Below are 8983 nucleotides of genomic sequence, written 5' to 3' on the forward strand. Positions count from 1 at the left end.
GATGATGCAGAGGATGTACCCGAACGAGGTGTTCCCGGACGTGCCAGACCCGTAGTTTTTTTTTTTTCAAAAACACGGAATGTTTTATTTTTATTTGTACAACTTTGAATATTATCTAATATGTTTTCAATTTTAATTTTAATTTTATATTTTCGCATTTAAATTTCAAAAATTTTATTTTTTAAAAAAAAATTATTTTTTTTTGAAATTCCGAGGAAATGAACCCTCGGAAATTTCCGACGAACATTTCCTCGGAATATACCGAGGGACTCCTTCCTCGGAATATACCGAGAGACTCATTCCTCGGAATTTTCCGAGGGCTCCGTTCCTCGGAAATTCCCGATGAAAATTCCGAGGAACATTTCGTTGGGACTTCCGAGGATTGGACCATCAGAAAGTCCATCGAAATATCCCGAGGAAGTTCTCCCTCGGTATATTCCGAGGACCTTTCCGACGAACTGGTGGTCCTCGGAGTTTCCTCGGAAATTCATTTCCTCGGAATTCCGTCGGAAATTTCTGAAGGATTTCTAAGGAAAAATGAATTTCCGAGGAGTTATTTCTGAGGACTTATTTCGTCGGTATGTCATCGGAATAACATTATTCCGACGACATACCGACGATTTTTTCCCTCGGTATGCCGCTGTTTTCTTGTAGTGATGTTTGTAATCTCTCTTCTTGTAGGCGATGTTGAAGGCGAGTTTATGCTCTGTAACGGTGAGTCCTATACGGAATAGAAACGACGATGACCTAAACCGATTAAGACCTTAAAAGGGATGATTCAAAGCAATTAAACCCGACTCCGGCTCAGAGAGAGAGAGAGAGAGAGAGAGAGAGAGAGAGAGAGAGAGAGAGAGAGATTAAAAACTAATGCTCGCACAAAATGGATTTATATATGATTTCACTAAGTTCGCTAAAACAGTCAAATACCAAACCTAAGTGTGTGAACTCAGTAAATTAGCCAACCCACAAACAAAGACCCAAAGAATGAAAACTGATGTGTTGGTGAGAGTTTAAATAATTTTCCTATGGCTTATTTGGGGCTAAACCTGAAATTTTTCATATATTCTAGTTTGAGTAAAAAAATATAGCTTGACAAAAAAAAAAACAATTTAGCAAAACATGAATGGTTTTGTATTATTTGTTGTCATAGTATATTTATAATTATTACATTAATTTTTATTTTGTTTTTAGTATCAGAAAATATAAAAGATGGTGAGCAAGTTGAATAAAATACTTGGACATAAATTCCATAGAGTTTTTCTCCTCTTATGTTCGCTTTTAAACTTGGTGCACATTCTCTACCACTTTGGTTATCTTTTCATTTTTATTCTATGGCTGTGTCATTTTTCTTGTAAAATTTCTAGTATTCAATAGAAAGCTTATTTTCAAAAAATAAAAATTGTATAAAATAATTAAAATTTAATTACAATAGAACAAACTATTTGTGGACAAAACAGAAATATAACAAACACTCCATATGTTCTCAAACAACTGAGTATGAATCCGTAGCTCAGTTGCCTCCCCTACATTTAGATTCATATAATTCTTTGGAAAGTGGAGATATTTACTTCTGTCCGAAGCACTTGAATTCAAAGACACTTGATCACTTTATGATAATTTCAGTGAGTTTGTTAATGAAGAAGGAATAAGCCAGGATGGTGAAGATGACATTGATCGCCCGTGTTGCTGATGCGTTGCTTCTAGCTGAGTTTCCAGATTCAGACATGCATAAGCAACATGTCTAGTCTCTGTTTAAGAATCTTTCCAGAGGTGATGGCCAAGCTTCAAGAATGTCCGTTGAGACTGGCCCCCTATGTCTTATAGAACATGTGTTTTTTATTTGTCTCGCAAAAGCTGTGTTGGTGAGAAGTTGGAACACAAGCATCTCCATCTATTCTTTCTCCTGTGATCAATTAAGAGCACATAAATATCTAGCTGAGTACATTTTTTGTAATCAAGTGAGCTAGAAAGTTGCTTGTATACAAGCTTTCGTAGTGATTATTGTTTGCTGCTCCATGGCTTATCGAATAGCAACCTTTGTCCCCAAATCTAACATAAATCTCAAAGAAGCACAGTCCAGGAAAACTCATCCTCTGTACTAATAAGAAACTGATGATCACTAACCTGATTTTTGATATCCATATCGTCAAACACGTGAACGCAACATATTCCATAATCAGCAAACATTAGAGCACCAGCCTGTTAAAGAGTAAGATGACATTAGTCAGAAATTCTGGTTACTTGTAAGTTTTTCATTGCAAGGAACCATTTATCATTGCAAAATTCACCAATTTCAGGTTCTTTATCAACAGTTGCAATCAACCCAGCTGCAGAAGAGGACTTTCTAGATGTATACACATAACTTGGTACTATGCCTATGGTGTACATGCAAGGGACACATATTTAAGAAAATAAAAAACAGTAGCAATTATATACAATGAGAACCAATACCTTAGCAATTAATATACATTGTCACCTCTAAGGTTAATGCCTTCATGAATGGTCTTATGCACACCACTTGAACGCATAAGTAAAACTGCAAGCTATGTTTTTTATGTCCAAAACTGATTACTAAATTTTTGAAGTAATCATTTGCTGTTGTGAATGTGGTAGGATCTCAACTCTTGATCTGAGCTTCAAGTAGTCCTCATACTTCTCCAGTCACTTAAGAGAAAATAAATTAAGAACAATCTTAAAGTTGAGGTTAATCCTTGACAATTCATATCTATATATAGAGATAGGGAAACACATGCAAGTTTTTAGCTGATAGATTTGGATCCTTTGGTCCCCATTCCACTAATTCATACAAACAAATGATCACTTAACATAATCTCAATGTATATCTACCAAAGTCACTGATCATATCATTGCAACTCATCGAAAGCCTCAGAACTCATTAGTCATAACTACCTGATTCATGTCATTTACCATTGTTGTTGACATTCTTATTGTGTAAACATAGTTGATGCAGACAAATGAAGAATGCATGAGATGAAACATTAACCTCTGCGTTATCATTGTACTCTAGATTTCCCTTCTGCTTTGATGCCATTGAATTTGAGCAACAACCTCATGAGAAGCGATGCAGTCATGTCAGCCTCTTCCACCGCAACCTCCATATCTCCATTTACAAAAACTTCGAAAGTACGAGCCTAATTTTTGCAAAAAGAAAACAACTTAAACTAATCCTTCATTCCCTTTTTCATACAAAAACAAATAAAAAAAGATTGCAGCTCTTATAAATTCACCATGTGTGAGAGCCTATCGACCTCCCATGTGAGAGCTTGAACTGTAGCAATTTCTTTTGATATCTCTCTCTTCACACTCTCTGTTTCTTGTTCCATGGCTATCCATCTTGATCTGCCCGTCACTTGCTCCGTCGCTCTCGCCGCTTGCTCCGTCGCTCTCGCCGTTTGCCCCGTCTCTCTCGCAGCTTGCTCCGTCGCTCTCGCCTCTTGCTCCGTTGCTCTCTACCGCTTGCTCCGCTTGCAACGTCGGTTGGAGGTTGGAGAAGATGTTGATGAGCCAAACAGATTAGGGTTACGTGTTAACGGAGGATTAGAACAGGGTTACATGTTATTTTACGTGTTGTCGGAGATTGAAGAAGAGGATGAACTCTAAAATTTGCCATCAAGTCGAGGAAGACGATAAGGGTTTGGTCGCTTTTGGGCTTAAATTTCTGAGTAAACAGAAAGCCTAAACATGAAACCTAGAGATATTAAGAACAATCGTAAATGAAACGCATCGAATTGTGAGATGGGACACGTGTTGCATCTAGAAAGCTCGATTTTCTGACCTGGAATCCTAGGTGGCTTCACCAGGAGGGAGCAAAACACTATTGTATATAACGTGTTGTCGGAGATTGAAGAAGAGGATGAACTCTAAAATTTGCAGTCAAGTCGAGGAAGACGATAAGGGTTTGGTCGCTTTTGGGCTCAAATTTCTGAGTAAACAGAAAGCCCAAACATGAAACCTACAGATATTAAGAACAATCGTAAATGAAACGCATTGAATTGTGAGATGGGACACGTGTTGCATCTAGAAAGCTCGATTTTCTGACCTGGAATCCTAGGTGGCTTCACCAGGAGAGAGCAAAACACTATTATATATAAATAGATACTCCCTCTGGTTTTTAATATAAGTCGTTTTAGAAGGACAAACTTAGGTTCAACCCCTGTGGTGAACTCTCAAATTCACCCCTATTATTAACAGCAATTAAATTGAGGATTAGTAAATAAGGAAAAAATTAAAACTAACAAAAAAAGGAAAATAGCTAAAATTGAAAAAAAAAAAGACGTCGCCGTTAGAAAAGGATTAGAATGTGATCTCCATCGGCTTCTTCTTCTTCGGCGCCCAATTTCGGTTTCACCTTCTTCAAACCAAATCAAGCCATGTCTGACGGCGATGACAACAAATAGTTTACATATTTGTTACTAAACAAGTAGTCTGCAAGGAGTTTCAAAAGAAGATCATCAACTGACTCTAATCATAAAGATTCTCAAAGACAGAACAGAAACTGTTACTGTTTTGAGGTTTTGGATCATAATACCTATGATTTGCAACAACTGAACAGAAACTGTTACTGTTTTGCTAACCCTCAAAATACGTATAAACTCTCCCATGACTTGCTTATCCAAAAAAACCTGCAGCTATTTTCGAAATATGAGCATATGCCACAATAGGAAACTAAGAGGGTTGACTGAAAAGACTGACTCAAAGAATGAGGGATCATGGTGATCGCCATAGGTTAGTATCTCCGCAATTGATCTCAGTGCCTCGACAACAAAATCCTTCAAAAATGGTAAACAGAGATCAAATACAAACAAGAACAAAGCAATAAGTCCTAAGTCAAAGTTGCCACTGACCTTATTGGTATCGTTCACTATCTGAATTTTCCTCAACTGGTCAGTCAGATGCCTACACACAAACACACACACAAAAAAACACTTGTGCTTCATCATCTGGTGGAATCAAGGAACAAGTACTGTCGTACAATAAGATCTCAATGAAATTTCGAAAACAAGTCATTCTCCAATGGGGAAGGTAGACCCTTTGATCAACAATCTCTATAAACAAAAATTTTAAAACTTGTGCTTCATCATCTGGTAGAATCAAGAGACAAATACTGTCGGGGCACTAAGATCTCAATGAAACGTGAAAACAAGCCATTCTCCTATGGAAAAGATAGAACCCTTTGACCTCTGACTGAAACAGGGGAACCCTAACAAACCAATTCTAAGCCAATTCTAAACCACCGCTTAAAAGACACAATTTTTACACAATAATCGCTTTTAACTTGCACACCATTGATGATCTTAGTCACGCAAATGAAACTTGTTGTGGGAGGCAAGCTGCTTTAAGAAGAAGCTTAGCTACTCAAAAGTCGTTGCAGATTGTTGTCATCACCGTCAGATATGGCTTGGTTTGGTTTGAAGAAGGTGAAACCGAAATTGGGCGACAAAGAAGAAGAAGCAGATTGAGATCACGTTCTAATCCTTTTCCAACGGCGAGGTCTTTTTTTTTTGTTATTTTCATTTTTTTTGTTAGTTTTACTTCTTACCTTATTTACTAAACTTACATGGCAATTTGATTGGTGTTAATAATAAGGTGAATTTGAGAGTTCACTATAGGGGGTGAACCTAAGTTTTGTCCGTTTTAGAATTGTGCACATAGATTAAGAAATCATTAATTTTTTATATTTTCTAAACAAAAACATCATTAATAATTTACCTAACCACAAATCAACCAATAATAAAATAGAAGGTATATTATCATTGGTCAAATAACATTAAGTGTTAATAAATTTTACATAGAAAACCGAAAAGGTCATATAATTTGAGACATAAAAATTTCTCTAAAACGACTTATATAGAAAAACGGTGGGAGTATATATATATATATATATACGGTGGGAGTGTATATATATATATATATATATAATACAATTTCCTTAATATCTTACTACATTATTGAAAGATATACAGAGGAGTCACTTCGCAATTTCATATTCAACACTAACGAAAGATACACAGACAGAGTCGTTTATTATAACTCCAGACCTGGCATCTATGACTGCCGGTTGGTTCGAGTTAATCGAGGCGGGAGGACTAAGCCTCTGCTTTTTCATCGCCTGAGAAAAAACAGTTTCACATTTTGCCAGGAAAACATGAATTTACTGATTTGCCGGAAAACGGGAAGTGGGTAAATGCAAATTCACGGTTTAGTGAAAAACGTAATGTTGTGGGTTTGACAAAAAACATAGTTTTAAGATTATGTCGGAAAACATAATTTTAAAAATTTGACGGGAAAACACATTTTTACGAGTTTTAGTGTAAAACATAAATTCACCACTTTGATGGAAAAATACATTTTTATGGTTTTAGTGTAAAACATATAGTTTTTGCGGGAATACTTAGATCTATGATTTAGCGGAAAAATATAATATCTCGGATATAGCAAAAAAGATCATAAATTAATTGGGTGTTCATGAACCTGCACATTTGATCATGATCTTTATTAGGCTTGAACATTTTTTGACCACTGTCTAATATAAACCTATCAGTTATGGCCTAGAAAATAGTGGTCTTGTGGGGACGGCCCAAATGGGAGCCGGACGGACCAGTTCACACCTCCATTAATAGTGTGAGGACCGGACCAGGGGTTGAAGATTATAAAGCTTGCTTTTCTTTCTTTTTTTTTAAAAAGAGAATTCAAATTAAAAACATAACAAAATAGAAAGCATGGTTTTGAAAAAACCATAGAGTTTGAGAAAGTGTTATGAGCAAGGACATTGCTAGCTAGTGGTTCTGTTGCCTAACAAGAGATTTAATGAGCATTAAGTCTAGAACAACAAGATAATGATATAGCATAACTAGTTTAGTGGGCGATTTCCACGACCGTTTCGTTTTTCTCTCAGCAAATGCCATTCCATATCTTGGAATTTTTGTGCTGGTTTGATAGGTCTCCCTCCTCTTGTGAAGCCAAAGCTAGTCAAAGAGTTGTCATTTGCCACAAATCAAGTCGCATGATCATAGCTCATGGTGTCATGTGATCATGCTGCTGGTTGTCGGGTGTTTCGACGGTAGGGAACATATATATTATTAAGCGATCGTCAAATGAAACTTGTAGGCTGTCAGAGACGATAATGGTTGATGGAATTTCTTCCATAGTCGAAAATTGGACATGAGCAGATTTTTCACCTGCTAATGGAGAAAAGGAGTTGCAAGAGTTGGAGGCAAATAAGAGAGTTACCTCTCGAGTAATAGTTCGAGCATTTATTGGCATTTCCCCAACTGCATTGTCTGAGTTGTTGTAGTATTCTTCTTGAAGATCCTTGCTTTGAGTAGGGGGACTAAATCATCAGAATATGAACCTTGCAAACACATGGTTTTGTTTCTCCAAACAAGACTGACTTTGTTCATTCACCATTTGATCAATATGAACCACAGAGATTTCATCACTGACCTTTGGTCAGAAGGCCAGAAGGATCGAAGAGAGCTGGTTGCTGAGATACTCACGGTCAAAATCATGAGGAGTTCTTGGCGTTGATCGAGTATACTTCCTCGGTCACCATTCTGATTGCTGGAGTCTTCCCCCAACTTCGAATAAGAATTCGAGTGATTAGGGATGTAGGACTGAATTTGCTTCACCGTAGCAGCAACTCAAGCGAGGAGAAAAAGATCGAACCTTGGTAAATGGGCCTGAGACAGAACTTGCTTTTTGTTTTTTTTAATAATCGTAGCTTATAAAAGTTGCTTTTGGCCCAAGTTGCTTGCATATATAATGTAGCTAGGTTTCCAGCAACCCCTCTCACAAAAGTGTTGCAATGCCCCTACTGACGCCACAAGATAGATTTTATGCTACCGATAGGCGGAGTTTGATGAATGTGCGTAGGCCCAGGATTTATGCTATTGGTTATTGGTGTTTCCGGCGCCCTATTGATGCTGCTAAGTTGAAGGTTATTTTACTTTCTTCCCATATAATATTCCTTTGCAAATCGCAATTGATAAGTTTATGTCATATCTAGGCTTTTTTTATTTTGGTTGATTTTGGTTTCATCTTATATTGTTATAACAGAGAATGAGGAAGGAGAGGGATGAGAGGTCTCATGCTACCACAACCAACACCACCATGCCTAAGTCGTCGTCATCAAGGTATTACATTCATGTCACCATCTCTCCAATGTTGGATTGTTGCTTGCTCACTTATGTTGGATTGTTTTTTGGGCCCGACACAGCACAACTAAGCAGCTCCGATCAATTTCAAAAGAAGAAGAAGAAGAAGAAGAAGAAGAAGAAGAAGAAGATGCTCCTAGTGATCAAGCCCAAAGCCAAATCCCCCACCTTAGTCAGCAAGTATATGCGCTTTCTCTTTAAAATTTTGTCTAACTTAAACTTGCTATGCTTTATCAGTACTTGAAAACCTTCTTTTTATGTTATGTGTGGTTTCGAGAAATCTTTAGGGAAGTTTACTCAAATATACAATATTTTAGGACAATTGACTAAAACCATACAGATCTTTTTTTATTAGTGGCATTTTTTAAATACCAAGCGTGCCCTTTTTTAAGTTATGAGAAAAAACATATTTACAGCAATGCCATTACTTTTCGCTGCCACATAAGCAAAAACCCGGCGCCACGTAGGAATTATGTTCCGTGTTTTCATTAAGCCAGCCATAATTCGCTACATACGTCGTTACAGCTGATTTATATCTACATGTCGGCTGAATAAACAAACGCGGCTGAGTTAATAGGAAAAGGCGGACTTAAGAACATATGTCAGCCGGACGGTACGGCTGAATTACAAAAATATGGCTGATTTATGAGATAAAGGCTGACTTACAGACAAAGGTTACGGCTGACTTATACATCGGCGGTTTGTTTTCTGGAAAATTTGCCTGAGTTGTAACTAAGAGACGGCTGAGTTATGTTTCTCCGGCTGAGTTAATGAATATCGACTGGCTGAGTTATATAATTTACGGCTGA

General features: G+C 37.2%; 1 long non-coding RNA gene across 6 annotated transcripts; it reads right to left on the reverse strand.

Annotated features, from left to right (window-relative positions):
• Positions 1-1443: 1443 nt before the first annotated feature.
• Positions 1444-5481, reverse strand: LOC106296439. Of its 6 annotated transcripts, none has more exons than XR_001261231.1 (11): positions 5305-5481; positions 4866-4917; positions 4714-4790; positions 4550-4643; positions 4061-4446; positions 3797-3973; positions 3249-3709; positions 3005-3152; positions 2452-2664; positions 2125-2199; positions 1444-1903 (listed from the first exon to the last, which is right to left on the reverse strand). It is a non-coding gene; the product is annotated as an uncharacterized LOC106296439 (long non-coding RNA). The 6 variants fall into 6 exon arrangements; XR_001261230.1 differs by having other exon boundaries at positions 2911-3152; XR_001261228.1 differs by having other exon boundaries at positions 1445-1903; positions 2452-3152; positions 3249-3696.
• Positions 5482-8983: the final 3502 nt, after the last annotated feature.

The sequence above is a fragment of the Brassica oleracea genome, chromosome C6 (genome assembly GCF_000695525.1).
Source record: "Brassica oleracea var. oleracea cultivar TO1000 chromosome C6, BOL, whole genome shotgun sequence".
Lineage (NCBI taxonomy): Eukaryota > Viridiplantae > Streptophyta > Magnoliopsida > Brassicales > Brassicaceae > Brassica > Brassica oleracea.